Here is a 25,612-nt window from a genome sequence, read left to right as displayed (position 1 = left end):
GGAGCCCCAGATCGAGGGAGATTATCAGTGGACTTGTATGTCTTCCATTTCCTAATAATTGCTCCCACAGTTGATTTCTTCAAACCAAGCTGCTTACCTATTGCAGATTCAGTCTTCCCAGCCTGGTGCAGGTCTACAATTTTGTTTCTGGTGTCCTTTGACAGCTCTTTGGTCTTGGCCATAGTGGAGTTTGGAGTGTGACTGTTTGAGGTTGTGGACAGGTGTCTTTTATACTGATAACAAGTTCAAACAGGTGCCATTAATACAGGTAATGAGTGGAGGACAGAGGAGCCTCTTAAAGAAGAAGTTACAGGTCTGTGAGAGCCAGAAATCTTGCTTGTTTGTAGGTGACCAAATACTTATTTTCCACCATAATTTACAAATAAATTCATAAAAAATCCTACAATGTGATTTTCTTGATTTTTTTCCCTCATTTTGTCTGTCATAGTTGACGTGTACCTATGATGAAAATTACAGGCCTCTCTGATCTTTTTAAGTGGGAGAACTTGCACAATTGGTGGCTGACTAAATACTTTTTTTCCCCACTGTATTTTGACTTAATGCCAGTAAGACAAAGAAATATCAGTATAGCCTAGTCAAAGTTATCGAGTCAGATTAGCTACAGACTACCCTGGGTCAATTACTGTATAGGGTTCTGAAGACATCTAAAAAACATTGACATGTTTTTATATAATGACTTTACATCTCTGCCTGGAATTTGGGTCAATGGGTCACTTACCAAATACGATCTTGAGTTTGGTTGACCAAAGAACTTCAGGCTAGTGAGAAACAGACAAAAGGTTAGTTGATCAACATTGCAGTTAGAACATAAGAAATGAACATAGGCTTACTGCAGTGAACATCAGTTTATTTGATTATTTTCTGAAAACAGGCACATAATCTGTGGAGACACAATGGAAAGTTACTCTACCATAACAAGACCCACTGGAAAAAAACAGCTATGAGAGGGACTGTTCGTGGTTATATCCTTATATTCCACACCAGAGGGTGGCACAGAGAGATAAACATCGATATAACATTACATTTGTACACATACAGTACATACATAGACTGGAGCGATCACAAGAACAAAGACTGCATACTCTTGTGCAATAGCTTACTATTCTCATCTTAACTCAGTGACCAAATACCTTTCCCATGTGGCCATGGAATATAAGGAGACCAGGAGAGGAAGCCAATTTAACACTATTTGAGACAGACGACTAGACCTCACAAACATCCGACAGTCTACTGCGGGCCACTTTAGCCAACATGGATCTACAACAGTAGCTGATACTGTCCACCAGAAATCTCAACACTCACTCTATCAATTATTCTGTCAGTTTCCACAAAAGGCCTCAACATTCTTCGCCACAATCAGTTTAATTCAGTTTCACTTTCTCCTCAATATTGGTCTAAGACAAAACCATCATCAGATTCTGAGAATTACCAGGCTGGCCATTTTCATTCTGTTACAGAGAACTCTATGTGAAAGTGTCCATGGGCAGATATGGTTATCCAAAGTTTTGTCCTTGCGCTATTGCTCAGTTCTTAGTGTTACTGTCTGTGGGTGGAGGTTGTCCCTCAGTCCAGGGCCATTGGGGATGCCATGACAGGGAGATGGATGGAGGGAGGGCTAGGGGGGTTGACTGTCTGGAGGCCCATTTCCCTGGTACCACATCAGTGTGGCACTGATGAAAAACAGGATGGAGGGAGAGAGCCAGGAGGAAGAGAGGAGGGGTATATCTACCGTAGCCTCACCGCACACAATTATTCTACTCTCGTTCAATCAGATTCCAAGTCCAGCTTTATGAGTACTGTAGGCGAGATGGATTCACATTTAGATCACTGGGAAATGTGTTGTGCAATAGAATACAGTTCTTTTAAGTCCAATTCTGATGACCCCTATTGGACAAATGCATGGGCTGTCCGAAGAGATGCCAGCCAGGGGTGGGTAGTGAGTGTTTGGTCATCATGGTAATATGAAGCAGTTGCCATAGCAACTATATGCCATACACAGGATTACATCGAGGTGAGAGTATTCACATATAAAGTATCTGTGAGAGGATATAGCAGAGTAATATCACAAGTTATGAGGGTTATTCACTCCGTAAATATACTTGTTCCTTTTTAGAAATCCTGAATTTAAATCCTGGCCTTATGTATGCTCTTCAATTACAAAAGCATAACACATATTGCTATCAATGTTGGATATGTTGTGTATTTTACTATGTTCTGTATTGGTAAAACATTCACTGTGACATCAAGTTTTATAAATAACACTCAATTTCTAATAGTCGAAGCTAGGAGCATATTCTTTAGTCTACGAACAACAGAAACGCATCTTTTCTGGAAGTGCAGCTCCCTCTCAGGGAGAATATCACAGTAAAAAACAACACTGTTTGTCCCATTTCCCCTCATATACCTTGGGCCCCCACCCTTAGGACGTTAGCCAGCACTGTCCTTAATGTGTGTGCAGTACAGGAGGGAATTATGGGAAGCCAATCTGACTGAGGACTCAAAGCTACGGGTGGGAGGTCAAAAGGTGAAAGGTCCTTTCTATAGGAAGTGGTGGTTTCATGAAATCACCCACCCTGGGTTGGGTCTTAGTCTCTTCTTCATCATGATCCATAGGAACTGTATATACACTGACCATTTAGTTCATAGTATCTCATACTGAGCCACTTTCTTTACTTAGCCAGTATTAGTTCACGGGGTAGAATGGAATGTGTGTGTGGTTACTGGCAATACAGCATGTTGGCACACAAAGCCGGTGATGGGGTTAGCTTTCCTCTTCACATCCCGTTGACCAGGACCACAGTTTGGGTGGGGGTCTGGGAACGGCTTTGGCGTTCGCGCTTGGCGTTCTTGGTGCTGTCGTTGCGCGAGCGTCGAAGAGACAGGAAGCTGAGGCGGCCCTCCAGGCCCATGGTCTTGTTGGTGTTTGGGACGGTGGTGCTCTTGTTGTTTACAGTATTGTCCAGCTCCCCCTCCGCTCCCTCTGCTCTCTCACCTGAAACACACAGACAGGTATGCTGTGTGAGCCTGGTCATGAATATCCTTTGTGAGTAGGAAGCCCTGCACACACACCCCGTAGACGATCATACCCAAGTCTTTTTCTAAAAGTTTCCACTATGTTAACCTTTCTCACTTGTCCAGAACCTTCCGCAGGCTCTTAGGGACCCAGCGGAGATTAGGATGTATCCCCCAGCAGTACTGCTAGCCTGTGGCTCTGCACCTGCTCTGGCCTAAGCACTAGGATAGCTGTCACAATGACTAATAGGCCTCTCCTCTGGCTCAGGTGTTAGTCAGACAGGTAGCAGAAGACGATATGTCTTACTGAAAATAAACACACACCATCAATCTCTCCTTTTTCACTTGTTTGCATATTTACACCTCATACAGTATGCAAACACACACACACACACACACACACACACACACACATACCTCTCTCCAGGTCACACTCAGGTGATGACGCCCCGCTACACTCGCTGCGTGGTCCCAGGACAGGCGAGATGAGGCCGAAGTCAGATAGCGAGACAGGGCGGGGAATGTCCAGACTGCAGGGGCGTGAGGAGGGAGCAGGGGAAGAGGAGGAGGAGGAGGAGGAAGAAGAGGAGGAGGAAGAGGAGGGGGGACAGGGCGAGGAGGAGAAGGAAGAGGAGGGGGGGCAGGGCGAGGAGGAGCTGGCAAAGGGGCAGGGCGAGGAGAGGTCCTGGGGGCTGTTGGGGGAGTGGGAGGAGGAGCCCAGGCTGCAGGTGGAGTGGGTCTCTGAGTCCTCCTCTGACATGGCACTGCTGCTGCAGGTCTCATCCTCAAACGACTCAGACATCACTGCAGAGACAGAGAGAGGGGAAGAGTGGTTGAGATGTAACAAGCCTTTACTGTACAACTAAGGAGTGTATATGCAGAGCATCAATGTGGCATCCACAGAAAAACAAAATACAAAAGAGAGAAAACAGGAAGCTGGAGATTGAGGGTGAAGAGGTTTAGGTGAAAAAGGGAGAGAGAGGGGCCAAGGGTAAGGAACAGAGAGAAAGGGAGTAGGAAGAAAAAACAAAAAAGGGAGACAGACGGTGGGTAGAACGGGGAGAGGGAGACTGCTTGAAATACTGCAGAGATACTTTACACTGAAAGAAAGAGGGAGTGTAAAGACATACAGTACTTCAAGACAAATATGAGATCCATTTTCCGTGTAGGGGTCAAAGTCCCCAAATTCCAACATGGATGGCGAATGTATGAATGAAGGCATGTTTTCTATGACCTTGAACTATGTGCAATCGCAGATTCTTTTGTTTACTGCCATCGAGTTACAGTTTGAAACAGACACACTTTACTATATCTACTAAAAGACAAATCAGCAAATGTAGCATATTACTGTTTATTGCTGTTGCGCGTTAACCCACATAATCTCAGCCAATGGTGTCGGAGTGGGTCAGCCAGCAGTAGGTCTCTCAGGTTGCCATGGTAACATCATCCCGCAGCCCATAATGCAGGACAATGGGAAGTGGATCAGTGACACACACTGCTCTGAACAGCCACTCTCTTTGTCTGACTACAGTTGAGCCTCATCTCATCACAGTGTATATCTTCAGCACTTAACTGATTCAGGATCAGGTCTCATTACTCAAGTCCTAACCTTAACCATAGGAGCTTAAACAGTAAAGCTGTCTCTAGGCTAGTTGTTATTAAGACATGCATGGAATTTGGGTGCCATGAACGATGCCATGCAGGAAAGACCAAAACCATTTCCTTCAGCATAAAGAAAGACTTCAGTTAAGTATCTCTCCTTCAAATAAAGCATTGTGTGCCCAATGACCTTTGCAGAAGATCCCATGATATGACAACTTCACAAAGTCAATACAGGCATTTTAAATTCAACAGGAATTTCCTTTGAAAGAAGGAGCACATTTCTTCTAGGAATTCCTACAAAGGATTCGAAGAACAAGTCAGAGTGTCAACAGGGTGAGTATGCGTTTGCATGTGCCGTACCCAACTAATAGTGAAAAGTAGGCAATGCTGGCTGTTTAGCCTCACTATGTAGGACAGTTGTTCCAAGAACAGTTTCTGCAGTTTTCAAGCGCAGAAACTAAATGACCAGAACATCATGCACTGTAAGTGTACTCACTGGAGATGCCATCCGACTCCATCTTGAAGCTGGCAATGTCGTCCCCGGCGACATTGTCGCCCTCGGCGCCCACGCCCCGCCCCCGGGGGCCCATGGCCGAGTTGCGTCGGCGTTCATGGATCTCGTCTGAGATCATCTCCAGGTTTCTCAGAGCCATCTTGTACCCTTCTTTGGCCTGGCACAGCTTGGCCTGCAACTCATCCACGTTCTTCTTTAGGTGCTACAGACAGAAAGGGAGTCATTATTAGCATTAGCTTGGTATACACAGTTAAGGACACACACACACACACAAAGCCATCATTGCCATAAATGGTTTAGACCTGAGATGACATGGCAATATGTTCACGGTCAAAGTTTATTGACCTAGGTCACATCAGTAAAGATCTAACCATGGAGCAGAGTCCACAATAACAAGGCAATAATAGAACTCCTTAAATCTAAAATACCTTTAAAATGGTCTATGAAGGCAGGTAAATTACAGTGTAGTGTAGTGCACACATACCTCAAGCTGTAGGTAGTACTTTGCCTTCAACTCAAAGTAAGGTCTGCGAGAGAGAGGTCAATCAAAAAGAGAGGGAGGAGGGGAAAAAAGATTAGAGGCGATGAAAACAACTTGGAATAGCTCTGTACATATCACCAAGGCAACAGGGTGAGCTATATGGCTATCACATTAGATGAGCTAACTGTGGAGAAAGGATTAGGCTGAGAGAGCTGAGGCAACACAGAGCAAGACGGATTCAGTCCCAAAACTCTAAAACTGACTCTTTCCTCATCTCATCTTCATGACACTAATAGGTAGGAGGACTGGCTAGGTTTCAACCAAACTGATTACACATATCAAGTACATGACCTGTGGTCATGACGGAAAGGAGACAAGGAAGCTTTTTAAGACTATATGGATTCACAACAGCCTCAGTCTCTCAGTCACAGCTGGGAAACATTAGAGACCCCCTACTCTACACTGTACACTCCCTCCCCAAAACAGGCCTCCAGTCTATGGAGTTTTGTAAAAACCTGACAGCATATACTAACCAGCACACCACCACATTGTCTCTCTTTGTGGTGCTAGGAATAAAACAGCCACTACTTCATCATCAAAGGTCGAAAATGACTCCTGCAGGCCACAGGAGGTTGGTGGCACCTTAATTGGGGAGTACAGGCTCGTGGCAATGGCTGGAGTGGAATAGGTGGAATGGTAACAAACACATGGGTTCCATGTTTGATGCCATTCCATTTGTTCCTTTCCAGACATTATTATGAGCCGTCCTCCCTCAGCAGCCTCCACTGTTGCACGCACCTTTACCTTTTGCATATTTATATTCATTGTTTTGTTCAAGTTGACCTTTTCCAAGCTACTGAAAAATCTATGTCATGAAAGATCAATGTCTTGGAAAAGGTCACTGTCGACAAATAGACAGGGATTTGTGAATGTGTGTGTCGGAGACCATTTGATAATTGATGCAGTGGTTGTAGAAGATTCACTTTGACTTCTCAGTCTTTTAACTACAGTGCGGTTGGGTTGTGGTCGCAATACGGTCATATGGGACTCACTTGGACTTGTTGATGGTGCGTTTGAGTTTCTTCTCCAGCTGCTTCATGCGGCCTATGGCTGCCGTGTACTTGGCTGCAGTCTCCTTGTGCACCAGCTCACTCCGCGTCTTCGTGTGATCCGCCTCCATCACCTGCAACAGCCAATCAGAACTCAGTCTGGCAGCTACACAGAAATGCGACAACGTGACTTCCTAACTTGTGAAACATCGATTTCCATCCACATTATGCCTCAAACCTTTGAATAGTAACATTCAGGTGTCAAATTTCGGTTTGATAGACAGTCATGCTGCATTAATGCCCCCCGCAGAATCCCATTCCCTCCATGCAGTACGGTACTCACCCTCTGGGTGGCGTGGTTGAGCATCTCCTGCCAGGCTGAGTCAAACTGCCTGGTGTCCTCCTCCAGCAGCCTCTGCTCTGCCAGGGCGATGGTCTCCTTGGCAGCCCCCAGCACCTCCGTGGCCCTCTGGAAGTCCTGGGTGGCTCTCTGGGCCTCCAGCTGAGCCTGGGCAATGGGTAGAGCGACACCACGTCAGATATGCACTGAGATCAGCCACAGAACCAGACCTTCACTTGGTCTCCTGCAGAATCTGCACAACGGATGGGATGAGACCCTATCAGACACACTTCAGGACTGGGTCTCTAGCTGGGCCTGGACAATGGGTAGAGTGACAGCCCGCCAGACGGGCACCGCAACAGGCCATGACACTCTGCCGCCAGCCAAGTTCTCTCTCACCATAAAATATTATGTGGGCCATGTCTGGCCATCAGTGTTGAACCCCTGCCCCTACTGCCAGCTGGCCCATGCCCATACTAGGCCAAATCCTTGATCTGTACACCTCAAGAGAACTCTTTCCTCTTGCAGGAAATTAATGATGAGCTCTTCAGTCAAGAAACTACTATATCCAGTGTCTCTATATAACTACAATGTAAGCACTTCTCATGAAATGCTGTTTTTAAAAACAAGAGACACACAAAACCTTCAGCTCAAACATTGACAGGAATAAACCAAATCAGCTGTTGAGTCAGCATGGAAAATAGCAACTAGGCGTAATAACAAACAAATCACCAAAAGTCCTTGTGACAGACTATGGAAACACGCCAAACACTGTCTTGTATATAAGATGTTCCTAACATCAAAAGGACTCATTTCGGAGAAAACACAGAAAGGTCATGACGGCATGACGTATGGATGTATAAGCACAAAGTATAGCTGCAACGTCTCATTTGACACTTACTGTATACAGCGGGGGAAGAGCTTTAGGGCTCAAAGACCTCACAGCTAATATAATTATTGTCAAACACTTCACACCTGTCTGTGTGTCTCTCTGTGTGTGTCTGTCTGTGTGGCTGTCTGTGTGTCTCTCTGTGTGTGGCTGGCCGGGTGGCTGGCCGGGTGTAACAAGGCTCAACATCTTGTTTTCCCCTTGGTATCTATTGATACTATCAGAAGGTATCAGTAACATCCAGCTTTGTTTTAACACATCCCTCCCTACCCACTCTGAATGTTCTGTTCTGAGGTCAACCAAAACATTGTAGACTGCTGCCAGAGAGAACATACAAGTATTACTACTTTTCTCTCTGTGCATATTTTAGCCCAACCGGGTCACATAGTAACAGAAACTCCAAAACAGTTCCCTCCTCCAGCCTCAGTTATGGTAAGGTACAGTACAAAGCGGAAGCTTACCGTAGCTTAGACTTCCCATGTGTGTGTTGCCATAGCTGCAGAGCTAATCCTTCCTCATTTATCCACTTTTCCTCTCTAATCTGTCAGTCATAGCAACTGACAGAAACCCCCTGTAGCTAGCGCTAATACCCTAAACCCCTCTCTGTTCTGTGGGTACCAGTAAAGCATCAACTCAAGGCTTTGCCCCAAACTCACCAATAGCATGTCTAGGGAAGGTGATTTACTGCATCTGTGTGGGCACGAGTGTGTGTGTGTGTGTGTGTAAATTTACTGTAGAGGCTAAATATCATTCAGACGTTTTACAGTAAGGATGATAAAACGTTACTGATCTGCCAAAAAACTAAATCCCAACTCGCTTCCGCTTATCATAGAATTTCCAGACAAAGTAGCGTTACTTTTGTTAAGTTTGACTAGTTTGGGAGGAAGTGAAGGTAGATATACACGGACATGTCTCCTTGGCTGCAAGCAACTTATGAATAAGTCACAGCAGAGAAAAGTTCCAACAGAATCTCATGTGAATAGGAATTCTACTGACCTAATTTAAGTGAGGAACACATTGAGTCACCCCAAAGAAAACAAACTTCAATGAAATGAAGTGATCATTATTTCCTGCTCTCATCATGACCTATGGAGCAGTATGTGGTATACCTCAAGACTCTACTAGATAAGGATCTGCAAGCCAAGATATTCCATTTTTTAGACAACAACATCCCATTCCCTACAATGGTAATTTGATTAGCCTTCCAAATGCCAACTCAGCACGAACTAAACAACCTCTGCCTTGTGGTGATCACACAACCCATTCACAGACCTTCACATGACATGGATGGGCTTGGCGTACACATACGAGAGAGTTGAGTCCAACCACATGCTAACCAATGTCTATCACTTCACTGTATGGATGAGTCATGAGTTTGAATGCCGAGGAATTCAACTGGGGCCTTTCTTTCACAAAATGGTTGTCACGTTGTTCACGAGTCTTGCTACCTACGCTCTCATTCAGACAACTCTCTCCCTCGCACTGTAAGCACATTCAGTGATCTACTTTAAAATCACTCGGCATAATTGTTTTCCCACTAACCCCAACAAACAGACTACATGCTGAGAAAACATGCCCCACTCCCAGGAACACCCTATGTGCTTTCTGTATCCAGTGTTGTCCACTTAATGTAATACAGTAGGAATCATCTCAGGAGAAAGGACTATTCACCAGATGATAAAGTCCTATGGCTGACTCAGTTCATAGGAATAATACTGCATTGAAGCATAATACTGTACAGCACGATGTTCTTTGTGCATCTATCTCTGTCTTTAATTTACTTCAGCAGGAATCACTCCTAGATAGCAGGCTATTCATAAGGAATGCAACAGAACTAGTCTGCAGACTGGCAGATAGAGGCTATTTTGTGGCACATTTATAAATATATAAGTACATGTATTAGTATTTAGTAGTGTTCTGTTCCTACTGTATACTGCAGATGAACAGAATGCCAACAGAGAGACTTCTCACAGCAGGCCTACTGCTGTACACCTGCTCCACTATAAATGATTGGCAACCCAGCCCTTCTCCTCTCTCCTCTGCCTACTCTTCTCTTCCATCACCACTTCAGTCCTGCTGCCACCGTGATCCATCATTCTATTATTTTCAGTTTACTCATCCCATCTCTACCCTTCATTTTCAGCTGCACAGTGATGGTGTAAAAAAAAAAATATATATTTTAAAAAAAGAGTCCAGCTAACTTCAAGACTAGAGCATTATTTCTCAGCCACCTTTCAATTCCTGGGCCTCTCAGGAACTCTCACAACCGGAGGGAAGAGGGAGAGATAGATGGATTATTAGGGAGGAGGGGAGATGGATGGAAGTGGAGGGGAGAGCAGGCATTAGTCTATTTATTCCGCTCATTCCAATTCATTCTTGTGTTGTTATTCACTGTCCTCTCTAAGGACTGTAAAGGGCTGTGGTTTCAAACCGGTGTATATTTGGCCTCTAGAAAGATGTTAATACCAGATCAGTTCTGCATTTCTGCTGCAGTTTCTGTCTATATAAAAAGATAATAAGGTCTACTACTTTCACTTCTCTCCATCACACACAGATACTTCATAGGCCCTTGTAACAGGAATTTCCAGGCGAACAAAAAGGAGAGCAGACATTGATCAAATCAATCACAAATCAACCCGGTTTATTACAAGTTGCATCATGGAGACAGCTCCAGAATAGGAGCAAAGAAAATGTCTAATTATATTAATCACACAGCGCCGAATGTTCTGTAAACACCAGGAGGCTTGTAGGAAGTCACAACATCAGCTGCTACAGAATCACAGATACATTATCAGTGTGTCCTCGAATCCAGTCTGGAGTCAAACTTTACACAACATTCAACACTTGGCAGACATTTGATACAGTTCAAAGGTAAGAACATCAGTACTCAGTTACAACAGATAATGATAGAGTAACAGGTGCCAAACTACTTAATTAAATATGGTACTTAAAACATCCATGGTTAACTCCTTTTTCCATTCCCCAAGGGAATACATCTGTCTCCCCGCACATATAATCATGTTTATTACATATCAATCCATATCCACAGTAACTCAAATACAGGAAAATAATTAATCAAATAATTTCCCATTACAGCCCTACTCATATTTTAAATCAGTAGGGCTCTGTAAATGTAAATCAAACAAGCACCAACGCGTGCACACTCAAGTGTAAGTAAAGTATAACTTTATAATAAGACTACACTTTCTCTTTGTGCATAAGAAAATCGGATCCTGCTCTACACAGCCTTTAAATTATTCACAGCTTACGCTCTTCGGAGCCCTAACAGAGAATTAATTTGGTTAACCGGCACATGTTCAGATAATCATCTCTTTGCTACATATTCACGCTTGTCTCCATGGCTGCACGCATGTAAGAGAAGCTTTGAAATATAAAGCATTCCTATAATCTTCACAGCATAAATTTGACAACGTTTGCAAAAACAAGACATGCCAAGACTTCAAAGACCAGAGAGTTTCAGCTAAACATTTCTCAGCATAGGCCATCAACACTGGAAAAATAACGGCCTTCAAAGAGAACACAAACACACAGCTATTTTCCACGAGAATTAACCGATTTAATCTATCTCCTCAGTTATTCAGGGCAATTAATCTTGGTGAAAAGGGAGTGAGATGGGATGAAAAGGGCCTTTTCAATTGGAGGTCATTGATTTACAGTCAGATAGTAAACATGCATCTCTGCAGTTAGTCACGCTTCGATAGCCTTGGCCTTATTTGTGTCCCGATTGAGACTGCCCGATTGAGACTGCCCTAGATATCTGTCAGAGACCCACAGAGTTAATCCTGAAGAAGTCGTTAGACCGTACCTGACTCAGGGAGAGCTCGTCTTCATCATGCTTCATGGTCTGATGCTATAACAACCTAGATGCTGTAGATTGATCAGGTCAGTCTGAATGTTACCTCTGAGGCAAAGTGAAGGAGCAACAGTGCTCAGACATGGACGTGGGGGTGCAAGCCTCTTGTTCCAAGTGGTTGGTTAACCATTGCTTAACTTCAGTGTTCCAGTCAACGTCTAATGCGCTGAAGCACCACTTGTTATGAACAGCTGCCTCTTGGATCTCCAGCCACAGCCACTTTACAGTAAATTCCTCAGCACACTCATACAATGTTCCATGGCTGCAGGCTTGGACAGCAAGCGTTGACAACCCAGGGGCGGACTGACCTGAAATGCCAGATGAACTGGTCAATTTTTAGCCCAGTGGGCCTGCCTAACTTGGGTTTTTAGCAGAAAGAAATGGGAAAGAAAGGAAAGAAATGGGCTGGTGTGGGGGCCTGGAGAAAAAAAAGGGCCTGTGAGTTAGAAATGCCAGGGCCAATTTCAGGTCCCAGTCCGCCCCTGTTGACCCCCCCCGCCAACACCACACACACACACACACACACACGTTAGCCAACCAGAACAATAGGCACATGCACAGCTCGCACACACAGCTGTATTGAGTCATTGTCAAGCTGAGATGCCATTATTAAAGCAGCTCCAGTCCTGCTTGCTGAAGCAGTTATGTAACCAGGACTGACCAGCATCAACATGCACCACAGGACACCACAGGCTGGACACCACAGGCTGGACACCACAGGACAGGCTGGCCTCACACCTCCCAGGAGGCCAGAGCATGGCTCCAACACATGGCCACGACCTTGTCTCTGCTCCCCCTCTCCATCCTTCCCTCCATCTCATCCTAGCCCCCCATGACCCTCGTCTGCTCTGTGCTATAAGCCTGCCAAAACATCTCTTCACAGAAGAGAAAGGTCACAGATGGTCTCTTGACTATGCAGGATTTCTAACCGTCTTAACCCAATCTCCATACCCTCAGGGATATACTAGCTTTTCTGTAATAAATGGAACTGAGTTGCTGTGGCAGTAAAGGAGACTGTCTGGCACAAAGTTCCCTATTCTACCACAGCAAGTAACTTTCCAGGGCAAGACATGACAACATTCTTCTTGCACTGCAAGAATGCATGTTGGGATTGTAATAAAATGCCATTTTTACAGTATGACAAAACCTCAAGACCATATAAATTCCTACAAACTCTCTCCCAGTCCCAGCACTGAAAGAGTGCACTTTTGCTTTATCCCGGACACTACAGTGACAGGTTGATGTATTAGAGCACCCAGTCTCTGACAAAAATGTGCAGGGACCTAGAGTATCCTTTCTAGTTGTGATCCATTTGCCCTTGACTCAGAGCCAGAGAACAATCCCATACATCAGCTGGAGTCAGCTCTCTCCCCCAGTCTGACTCTATTCCAGCTGTACCAAATCCAACCAATCTACTGGATGATCTCCTTCAGGCCTGAAGGATTTTCATTGCTTTCCTCCCCCAGCCTCCCCCAGCCAGAAATCACTAAGCCCCACATCTGTTCAATCTATGGCCATCATGGAGGTCAGTTCATAACTAATCTCACAGACATATCCACAGTCTGTCTCCTCTGTTGTGGACCTCAGGCATCTCCCCTCCTCTCTCTCATTATCCGTCTCTCCTTCGTTCTTCCCACCTCCAGACGCACTGCGGTTAGATGACTGAGACAGCGAGGGGCTGAGACGATCTCGGCTGTGCACTTCAGCTGCGTGGTAATCACTGTCGGTAACGGGCCGTGCAGGAGAGAGCGAGAGGGAGGGGGGCGAGATAGAGTGGGGAGGCAGACTGTGCCCAAACCTTGCACCAGCCACATCACATTACCATCACCATTCTCCTCCTCTCTTTTGTTCCACCTTTCCCCCACTAGCTGTACCTACTCTCCAGACAAAATGGGGCAGCTGAGGGGGAAGGGCAATAGGACTTCAATGTTTAATGCTAACCAGGGTTGGGGTCAATTCCGTTTCAATTCAGAAAGTAAACCAAATTCCAATCCCACATTTTCCTAATTGAAAAGTACTGAAGAGAATTAGCATGGGAATTTCAATGTACTTCCTGAATTGACTCGAATTTAAATGAAATTGACCCCAACCCTGATGCTAACTGCTAATATGCAACCAGAGTTAGATATAGGAGCTGGGTTGCTAATGCTAATGCTCTGCCAACTGACCATGCTTGATTGAGGTGAGGAATATTTGCTTGTATTTGACGATACAGAAAACACTATCATACAACACAATAGAAAACCTGAAAATAGTATATCCTGCAAACCTCCCTAGAAAAACTCCTGACTGGTCTACTTTTCGTCAAGTCACACTCTTCAAAGCGGAGGTGAACGAGAAGGAAACTATACATATTTCATGAGATATAAGAAAAACACTTTTCATCATTTTACACTACCGGTGACTGCAGCAATCGAGGCACTCTGATTCAGCACTTTAAAAATGGGAGCTGTCAAAGAATAGTACAGGGTACCCAAGCGATCCCTCAGGAAACATACAGTAAAAAACTTTCTGGCCGAGTCAAGCCGTCTCTGAGCCACTTCCAAGCGCAGTCACCCATTAACTTGTGACACCTATTACCGCAGGATATACTAGCAAGTCTTCTCAACATCTAAGGTAAGTGACAGGCTTTTGCATAACAAAGCAATAGATGGAGTTATGGTGCGTGCGTATATCTAGACTAAGGTCAAGAGCATTTTTCCACAGCGCTGCCACTCCCTGTGTACCTTATCATTAGCCGTCTAAAGCAAATGATAATGTATTGCTCATGTAGGCTACTTCAACAAACCAGAGAGATAGAGAATTTCCACCCCTCTGGGTAAACAATGATTCAAGTTCAACGTTGTGTACATGCTCCCCACTGAAGGAGAATGGAGAGACTGAGGTGGAGATACATTGCAATAGAAGAGGAGGAAGACAGAGGATAGAGTATGGAGGAGGAGGAAGATAGGGAAAGAGAGGAAGAGTGTTTATGTTGCATAATTGATTCAGGACTGTTGTGTTTAAATGGCCTCTGCGCCAGTCACCACTGTGAGGTTGATTAACTCAACCATGTTAGAGAGGCAGCCATTTACCGCACCACTGATCCATTTCAACCTCAACCGCTTTGTAATGCTCTCAACCACACCTTCGATCGATGAGACCTGTGATGTGTGTGTGTGTATATGAGTGTTGAGACCAATGCCCTAGAATCGCCCTATGCAGTCAGGTCCCACTGACTTCTTTTTGCAGAGCTCAGCATAGTATGACAGACAAGCGAGTCCTGCACTTGTTCATAATTAAGATACCTGCCAACCTAGTCTGGAATTAAGAGCCACGGAGTTAAGTGCTTTTCAAAGGTTTCAGTCTCAATCCCGCGAGTATGTGCCAAACTCTTATTGAACCCCTGAACACATCGTGGCTTCATACCATTGCTTTCAGTGAAATAACTGGGCCGGTAAATGCAGGGGCGCAACTTTGGTTTTAGAAGTGGTGGGGACATAACATGGGCATCTAAAGTTCAAACAGCCTGCCTAAATCATCAGACAAGTTCAGTACATATAGTTGTTTTTATTCAAACATATAGGGTGTGTCTAGATATGGAAAAATGCACGTTTTCAAAATTTGGCCAATCGATTGGTCAAAAGAAAAGACTACGTTGACCAAGCCGTAGTCTTTTCTTTTGACCAATCGATACAAATTTTTTAAACATGTATTTTTCCATATCTAGACACACCCTATGTGTTTTAATAAAAACAACTATATGTACTGAACTTATCTGATGCTTTAGGCAGGCTGTTTGATTAAATAATTAAGACACACAAATGACTCAAGAGAGAGCCAAAGATCAAGGTAGCCTAGCCAGAAGAAAAAAATATCTTTCCGACCCGCCTTCTCCCGCTGGCAGAATTACGCTGCTGAAGTTGCCGGTAATAGGCTACACCAGCACTTGGCAACCTTTTCCATTTGGAGGGCCAATTGATCTTACAATTTCTACCAATCTGCGTGCTAGTAATGATTTTCATATGCACATTTTCGTGGAACAGTTTCATCTCAAAATCATTGTCTGTGGTTAATCTACACTCTCTTAATCTAAATGAAAATTGTAAAAATCTAAAAGTAACTTTTATTGCCATTGCCAACTATGTAAAAACAGCGTACATAACGCCAACACATAAAAATATTGCAGCCTGCAGGTAGAAAAGATCCAGAAAAAAATTAATGTGACTCGTTTCAGGAAACTAGGCGTATGTCACACGTCACTACTTCACAGGAGCGCCATTTGAACGTAAACTTTTTTTTATTATCAAAATGCGTTTTTTGGGGGCAGAAATGCCTTCTGGAACATGTGAACTTTCATGTGCCTTAATAACAAACTTGTATGCCATCTGTAAATACAAATAAAATTGATAAATTACGAGCCTAGTTGGTTTAGCCACGGAAAAAGACAGCAACCTTCCTGCTAGCCATGATTGGCTGAGATAATGAGTTGGCTGCACATGCCGAGAGATGAGTTCGGATTGGTCTGCCATGTAGCAGGCTTCTGTCTATAATATGAGCTGGTCAGTATGTGTAGGTAATCCTTTCTAATGTGGCTTTTTTTGAAAGATATCACGTAGTAGAACTGCATAAGAGTTGCTTTCCACTTTCTGGAGGACCGAGTTTTGAAATCAAATTAGAGTATGATAGCTATGGAGATGGAGAAAATTCTACCGTTTGATTGCAAATATGCAGACGGAGTGGAAAAGAGAACACACAGAAGGCTGTTGTATAAAACACCTGTCTCCGGATTACATCATCAAACTAAGGGCAACCAAGGCATCCGTGACAGATAGGGAGACGCGTCCATCCCTGTATACAGGTAAGAGAGCCTAGCTAGCTACATTTTCAGATATTCAAGTGTACTGTTAGCTAGCTAGCTAACGTTAGCTGGCTGGCTAGCTAGGTAAAGTTACATGTATGATCTGTCTAGTAATATTATTCGTATCTCAGAGGTCATTTGAATTGCTAGTTATAGCCTAATGTTAGCTAGCTAACATTGAACCTGGTTGGTTAGCTACCTGCCGATTCATGCAGGGTAGTAACGTTATGAGTTGGAATATGGTTAATTGTTTAGCTAGCTAGCTACATGTCTAAACAAAAAGACTCCACTATGCAAGTAACTATTTCAATAGAATGTTTATGTCTGTCGACAATGGTCGATAGACGTAGCTGGTAAATTCGCTCTGGCTATCTACTCCGATTTCAGAGCACTCTCGTCAGTGTGCTAGAGCGCAGAATAACTGACGAATTTACAAACACTCAACACCCGTTGAATATGGCCAGTGTCAGTAAACGTTGGCAAAAAAGCATAATTAAATTCTTGCCAGCAGCACAGTTGCAGTCACCAACGCTCTGGATAAACAACTCTGCTAGGGCAAGTCAAATGGTCAGAGTGAGCTGTTCTCTCATTTGTCTCACATTTACATTTTTCACTTTCATGTCGAGTGGTTATCGAAAGGGAGAGAGCTGGAAATATTGTTCAAATACTTTGAGGAACTATTGCCATTCTCAATTGATTCTAAAAACAGACTTCGTTTATTTGCTGTTTGAGTTGAAGAAAAATTACTTTGAGAAGCTCCACACCTCATTTTGGGCACATTTATGGGCCTAGATGTGTGTGCAGGCCAGGTAGACTAGTCCTACTTCTATATGCGTAATCAGGTGTGCGGCCTTACTCAACATTGACAGGAGCGTTTCAAACAAAAGACGATGAATAAATTGACAAAACTCGTAAATGGAATTAAATAAAAACGTGTTTCTCTCAAGGGTAGCATAAGTTGTGAGTTCTGCAAAACACATGTCCACTCCGACAATAAGAATGATAAATGACTAATAATAATAATAATAATATATTCAATGCATTAACATAAATCACTGTACCCAAACAAACATTATGGGAATTAACGGTAAATGTAGGCTACTACTGGCAATATATGTAATGGGGAATTGAGACACAGCAAACAATGCACACAATGAAGTTATGAAACAATGAATAGCCACGAAATGGTGGGAGAGAGCGCATTCTGGAGAGAGACGTGCTTTGTGCATCTGAGACACAATCCCCATATTCTTGGACCGTGGCATCCCCGTGGCCTCCTCAATGGATTAGTCCACTGAGACAGGCGCAAATCAGACCGTTGTCTCATGTGCCAATAAAAAAAAAATATTTGCAACTGCTTGACAAAAAAACTCATGTTTTCAATACAGACCCCTTTGTCATACAGTATTCCATATAAGGCACCCAGACCTTATGAAAGTTGCACAGTATACCCTTAATCTTGTAATAAATCAAATCTAGTGATGCATAACTTGACATTTCTGCCATCCAATCTGGGAGGATATCCAACCTTCCAATTAATAGCAATGCATTTCTTAGCCACTATAAATGCTAGGATACACAGTTTCTTCTGATAAGTCTCCAGTATCAACATTTTCAAGCAAACAAAAACAGGGAGAATCTGTAGACATGCTGAGATAAAAGAACATACTCTTTGCCAGAATTCAGCCAGCCTTCACAAGATCATAACATATGCAAATATGTCCCATTTTGGGCCTCCCGAGCAGCGCAGCCGACTGCGACCGGGAGACCCATGAGGCGGCGCACAATTGGCCAAGCGTCGTCCGGGTTAGGGAAGGGTTTGGCCAGCCGGGATGTCCTTGTCCCATCGTGCTCTAGCAACTTCTGTAGCGGGCCGGGCGCATACGCGCTGACTTCGGTCGCCAGTTGAACGGTGTTTCCTCCGACACATTGGTGCGGCTGGCTTCCGGGTTAAGCGAGCAGTGTATCAAGAAGCAGTGCGGCTTGGCAGGGCCATGTTTAGGAGGACAAATATTTTAATAATTTCCCCTTTTGTGTTTTACACCTCCAGCAGAGGAATTACATTTCTGAGTGCATGATATTCAGTTTCACTGGCATATAGTATGTTCTATGGATGGTCTTAAACTGCAGTAATGTATGTCTGAGATTATATGAACATGACTGGGCATTCAAACATATCTGTATCCATTCATCATCATCAATAGTGTCTCCCAGGTCTTCGTCATGTTTTACATGTTTTGTGCCATCGGGAAAAGCCTCTATCAACCCTTGATACGGTTTGGAAATCAACTTTAGAGGTTTGTCAGACTGCCCTAAAATAGTTTCAATCTTTGAAACATCTGGCTTGTCCAGTGTTTGCTGCACAGAGAAATAGCCTTGGTTCTGCAAAAGTTCACCTCAGCACCGTCACAGACTGGTCTTCCCTGGTTGACTGACCCTGCTGAGACCCCTGTCACCATCTGATCCTGCTAAGACATGATGAGCATAGTGTTGTGTACTGACTGTGCACCATGACAGTGTAGCTTGTAAAGCTGTTTATACCGTGTCAATGTGAAAAGTAGGGAATTAGCTAGGGAAACTGACAGATCAATAACGTTACATTGCTATACTGACTAATAATAACTCACATTGCACTGTCCAAAAATTTTCAGAATATCTTCAATCATTTGTCCGCTGGTTTCATTGTTTGATTCAGGTCTAGTGTGATTGAGGCTAAAATAATAACTGAAGTTAGTGAGCTAGCTAGCTAACCTTAGGCAACTTTTGGCTAGCTCTAATGGTACATCAACTGGCAAAAACTGGCCAAGTTAATTTACTTCTGTTGAAACGGGACAAAAAGGCTACAAAACATTTCCATACACACGCAACAGCTGTTAGATGCTACTACCTGACAGATAGCTAGAGGCTAAAGCTGAACTGGCTGTGGTAGCTACTAGCTAGCTAGCTAGCTCATTCTCTTCAGACATAACTTCAGTCGAGATGGGATGAAACATTAGCTAACGTTACATGTCAGTTACACTACTAGCTCAGCACTGAGAATAAAAAAAAAAAATGCTGTTAACTTGCCAGCTACATCAGTCAAATAAAGAGTAGCCAGTTTCTGCTGTGCTTGCTTTTACAACCTGGAGAAAAGGCGCAACACACAGAGACAGCAGCTGCAGACAGCAGCACCGTGCTACCCGACCGCTCTGACGTGTCCGCATGGTCCTAAAGCACACCGATGCCTCTTTTTGTATCACAGTGCAATGATAAAACTGTAGGGGGACAAATTATATTTCAGAATGTGCGTGTGTGTGTGTCCCCGTCCCCGTCCCCAGTGAAAGTTGCACCCCTGAGTAGATGTGCGAAAGGTAGACAGAGGAACTCATACAATCCAATATCCTCAAACTTAGAAGAACTTCCTTTTTCCATAAGGGAACTTAATTTGTGTTGTCAGGGGCATTAACATAAATCACAACCACACAAAGGTGCATGCTCATTCAGAAGCCATATAGAGGTTGCCTGAATGAGGGGAACACAATGCCCAAAGCAGAGCCAAAAACACCAGAGGGAACAAAATAAGAGAAGAAGTGAAGAATTGGCCTTTAAAAACCTTTTCATGTCTGGTTTGGTCCCGGCAGTTCCTCTCGACTGTTTACAGCTGCAGGGCTCTTATCTAGATGAGCAGGTGGCAGCAGCTCTCCTTTCCTCTAACAATAGCTATGGCTTTGCAGAATAGGGAACCGAGATCACAGCTTCACACAAAGCCACTCCCACACCCCCCTCACTCTCATTAAGCAGCCGGGGCTTTAACACGGAGTGATGTTGTTGTTAGAGCCATCACTCATTACCGTGTGTAGAGGGGCAATTAGGCAAATGAAGGAGAGGCTGTGCAGGCCATTCACTTCAAATCAAATTGTATTTGTCACATGCGCCGAATACAACAGGTGTAGACCTTACAGTGAAATGCTTACTTACAAGCCCTTAACCAACAATGCAGTTTTAAGAAAGAATACTTGTCCTGGCAAGTCAAGCTAGGTAAATAGGTAACACGTTAGTTAACAGTCCCATACCATTTGGTGTTCAATGTGGTATTTGCCTAGTATTTAGAAATGATGTGGTAGTCAACCTGGTATCAAATTGTATGCAATGGTGCTGGTTTTAATGAATCCCAAAGAAACAAGGCAAATAAAGCGTTTCCGATAAATAAAAGATTTTGGACTATTTCTAAGGTCAATATGAGCCGAGACCCCCAGCTCGTAGTCCCCCTGTCCACTGAGTGGTGTCTCACCTGTCTGGCCACTCTCCGCGCCTCCCAGTAGGGTTTGGACTCCTCCACCGCCTTCCCAATCTTCTTGACCAGCTCATCCAGCTTCACTGTGGCCTCTACCAATACCGAGCGGAACTTCTGCCTGGCATCCTGGAGAGAAACAGGGAGAAAGGGTTATTAACTAGGACTGTAGCGAACTTCCAACCCTTTGTTTGCTATGAATATTCACAAAGGTAATAGAAGACTCAACACTCATCTCGATGTTACGGCGATTACATTATTAGGTCATTGTTCTTAACTAGTTAACCAACCGCAGTTAACAATTGACAGCAAATATTAAGTTAGACGCACCAGGATTTCACGAAACCAGAGTATTCATTCAGACTCTTAAGACAGTAATTAAATTAATTTAGACATACGAGTCGGGGCTCTCCCACCTTCAAGTCTTCTGCAACTGAAAAGGCCAGTGTCCTAAAATTGCATTAGTCTTTGATCAAGTTAACAGGGGCAGCTATGTCGATGCAACCATCAGACACAGCAAACAGGCAATTAACAAAGAAATGGCCATATGAAAATGATCATATGAAATAGCCTTTTATGCGACACACCATCAGCTACTGTTAATGTTTATTCATCAGTCGGAGTGGTTAGATGTAAGAGTCCCCAGCTAAGCATGCTGATAAAGCCAATAACAGGCCTACTTTCAACACGTATCAAACCTAATCTAATCCAAAACATTAAATCGCCCTGAAACCGTTTTAGATAAGGCAGAGGAGATTTTTTTCTCAGATCAAACAAGTGAGGTCAAGTGTGACGTCCAGAAGGAGACATCATGGTAGACAGAAAACAAAAACAAGCATGAAATTCCTGGAGATGTCAGTGTGGAAAAAATATATAGCACTTATGCAATAAGTTTATTGGATTGTTTTCAATTCTTTGAAACTTTAAATCTGACCATGGGATGTTATGTAAATCTGCACCAGTGTTCTGGACTAAGATATCCTTTCTGTTACCATTTCAAATCTGAGGGATGGAAGGCCAATTGTGAGAACAGGGCAGGGACACACACTTCCTGTGACATCACTCATCCTGCAACAAGCTGGCATCTGAGGACAAACACCATGTCCGAAAACAACCCCTAGCCCCTGAACCCTAGCTCCCTTCCCATTCAGTGTGATGCAGATCAAGGAACCCAATACAGTGATGGCTCCACCACCACTGTTTGCCATTTGCAACACTTTGGTACTTGCTGTTCTGCTGCCCCAACATGTTTCTTTACTGTACTCTGTCAGACTGGAATTCTGACATGGTTATCAGATACCTGCCATCCTGGAGAGAAAAACAGCCTTTCCATGAACTCCCAACCTCCTGCATAGCAAGAGGCCACCGCAGGGGAGGCACCATGCATTATTTCAGTCTCAGAACAACAGGGGGTAATTGCTGGGTATGAAAACTGTACGTGTGTGTGTGTGTGTGTGTGTGTGTGTGTACAGGCCATGTAAACCATCTATTTCTCAACAGAGAAAATTCAGAGGATGGGGTCACGGTCCCCCCTTTCTCCATCTCTCCTTGTAATGCATTTCATCCCCCACTCTACTCCCTCTACTCCATCCCCTTTTTTCTGTTCTTATTTCCACTCCTCATTTTCTCCATCTCTCTCTTTCTCCTCAGCTGATCCAGCAGAGGTTACAGTACAGTGCAGTCTCTCTGTCCCCACACCTCAGGGTCGAGCAGAGCGTTGCTTTTGTGGCGCATCTCCTCTGTCACAGCCTCCTCATACACTGAACACCATCTCAAACACACTGGTATACCTAAAAATACTCTAATTCAATCCAAACTATTTGTGTAACTGTATTGCCCCTTTACCCAGATACAGCTTATTCCATTTGGATGTTGATATTGGTATTAAATGAAAGGCCTCTGAATTAAATACAAAATGCTCACAGATGTTATGGAACTCATAGCCATTGATCTGCTTTGCCCCTTATCACAAATGCAGTGACACGTGCTCCTTGATATTATCAATACAAACACTACAGCCAATGGTCCATTACCAGGACATTATGATATTCCTACATCCAAATGGGCTCTGCTGCTGGCTATCCTCATCACTCCATCAATACCAGAAGCTCTGCCAAATCTGCACTGAGCAGTAGTTGGGGGGTGGGGGAGCTGCGATACCTTTTATTCCTTCTAGGGGGTGCTGCAGCACCTCAGCACCCCTACTTCCTGTGGCTATGTACTTGAGAAGTGGTTTGAGAAATGGTGAATCGTACATCTGTGTGTTTATTCCCTTTAAAGTCAAATGCACTCAAAAAGTTGGACAATATTTTGTGTGTGTGTGTGTTGCAAAGGGTTTCCACAGAGGCCTTTATCTGATCTTTTGAAATGTTAATTTTTTTACAGATCGGTGGAGCAATCCGTAAGGACTCAAGTCTATCTCAAATAGACACACTTCACCGATTGGCACACCGTTTACTCCAACAGGCAGACAGCTGTGCACTGAGAGACCACGTCAAACTGGGTCTACAAATAAACTGATTTGACCATGACCCGCTGACTCAACAACACAGAGCGGAGTATATCTGAACTCGAAAAACAAGTAAGTATTTGACAAGCACTCATTGAACATCAAGATCAATGGAAACATTGTACAAGTACAAGTTCTTTAAGCTTTATGCTGCCCAGTGGTGAGGATCCAGTAAACAATAGAAATGACAGGTATTTTATAGACTGAATGCCTCCTGACCCCAACAGGTGTCCTAAAGAGACTTTACCTTAATACAGATCCAAAAAGGTATACGACTGACAGAGCTGGGTGCTACTACTTTACTGACATTTAACAGCATCCAAAGATCAACACTCTGCAACATACACCACCTCAATGACCTGAATGAATCATTTCAAAATGCAGAGGTCAATGTCTAATGGTTGAAAGGAATTATTTGATAGTGGGTCACCTTGTAGCTGCATAGTGCAGAAAATATGGGTTTTGCATGTAAAACATATGAAAAGCCACAGACTGCTGCAAAGTGTCTGATGACACATCTGATGGCAGAGCGGTCAAGTCTTCACTTTCATTTGATTCTAGTTGTTGTCAGTTTGTGTCAGCCATGTGGTGCACTTTGAGGGGGAAGTGTGTGTCAAACTTGAAAGTGTGCGTGTGTACACTGTCTTACCTCCAGTTGTGTCTCAGGCATCTGTTGATGTCATCTGTAGACTGGTTGGGAGTTTCTCCAGTTCTCCCTGTAAGAAAGAGAGCAAATGACAATATTGAGCAACACCAAGAGAAAGGAATGTAATACAGCATCTGGGGAAGTCGCAACATCTGGAATGTGTTACACTTGAATGAAATACTAGACTGGACATTAGAAGGTAGCCAGAGTGATGGTTTGAACAAATAGAAGAATCAGCTATCATCTTGATTTATGGATATATTAAATGCACATAGCTTTTAAGGCTAAATAATTTTATTTTTCAACCAACTAATAGCCTAGCACACAGCAGAAGGTATATTCAGATGAACATGCTATTTGAGTGCCAGGCCTGTATTCCGATGTATTCCATTAAATCAGAAACAAGTTTGGCTAAAACATAGCCCATCATAAACCTAACAAGTAGGCCTACTGCCCCAACTTAGTTGGCTCAACACAGACCTTTTGTTCAAGGTAGACCGACAGCCTTGATAAATCAATACATTAAAAAACAATTTGAAAAAAAGACCCCAAATAAGATAGACTTTCTGCCAGGGATAATACATACTTTTCCACTGTGCATTGAAGTGGATGTATCAAATGCTGTTAAATTAAGAGATTAGTTAGTCTCAACTGAAACAAAGAGCAATTGTTATTATAGCGTACCTGAATTCTAGGGTCCACCTCCTCTTCTTCGTATTCCGAATCTTCGTCAGACCTATTTTCTTTCTCCAAATTGTCCATTCTGGATGATAAAGCCGGACTGTGTGCTGTCGGAGCGAACAAAGCCAATTTCCAAGAGACGCTCTAACCGCGAGACCGGCGCTTCTAGAAGAAACACGCTCAATCACACTGCAACATTAGCAATGATAAAAAGGAGGTTTGAAATATTTATATGTATATCAAAAGCGATATACAGGTCATTGAGAGACAAAAGCGTGATAATCGTCTTGTAAAATGTCAATTGACACAACGCTCTGTCTGCGTCCAATGCCGAGCCACTGGAGCAAGTGATGATGAAATTACTTGTGAACGCGTATCTACAGCGTAACGTCACGCCCTTCTGCTCTCTCAAACGGATGCATTTATATATTTATGTACCATCAAAGACTACTTACTGTGTGGTAAAACAGTTGTAAACAAGTTGAATATACAATTTGGGAAATTCAATACCTTTTTATAAATGTCTTTAATATATATTTCTTCCTACAATAGAATGTTCCAGATTTCAGATAATCATGAATGAAATGTATTTAATGAATACCTCAGATATTCATTGCCCCTACATTCCATTTAGGCCAGTTAGCCATACCCAACCAAATACCCCTGTATCACCTACTCCAAAATACCAGATACTCTTCATCCCATATTCTAGAACCACTTTTTCCAATGCTCAGGATACCATATACTGTATCCTCAAAACATAAGTAGCCCAGTATTGAGCAGTGTAACACCATAAGAGATGCATGATACAGTAAATTAATGGGGATGCCCTATAGATTAAACATGGTATTTTGGTCTGTTGGGTCTGGATTCAAAGAAATCGA

The 25,612-nt window shown here is 43.5% G+C and overlaps 1 pseudogene; it reads right to left on the bottom strand.

Moving 5' to 3' along the window:
- Window positions 1-851: 851 nt before the first annotated feature.
- LOC123491258 lies at window positions 852-24,820 on the bottom strand (annotated as a pseudogene).
- Window positions 24,821-25,612: the final 792 nt, after the last annotated feature.

Source organism: Coregonus clupeaformis, chromosome 7, assembly GCF_020615455.1.
Source record: "Coregonus clupeaformis isolate EN_2021a chromosome 7, ASM2061545v1, whole genome shotgun sequence".
Classification (NCBI taxonomy): Eukaryota; Metazoa; Chordata; class Actinopteri; order Salmoniformes; family Salmonidae; genus Coregonus; species Coregonus clupeaformis.
Note: the sequence above shows the minus strand (reverse complement) of the source record. Positions and strands in the feature narration are given on the sequence as shown.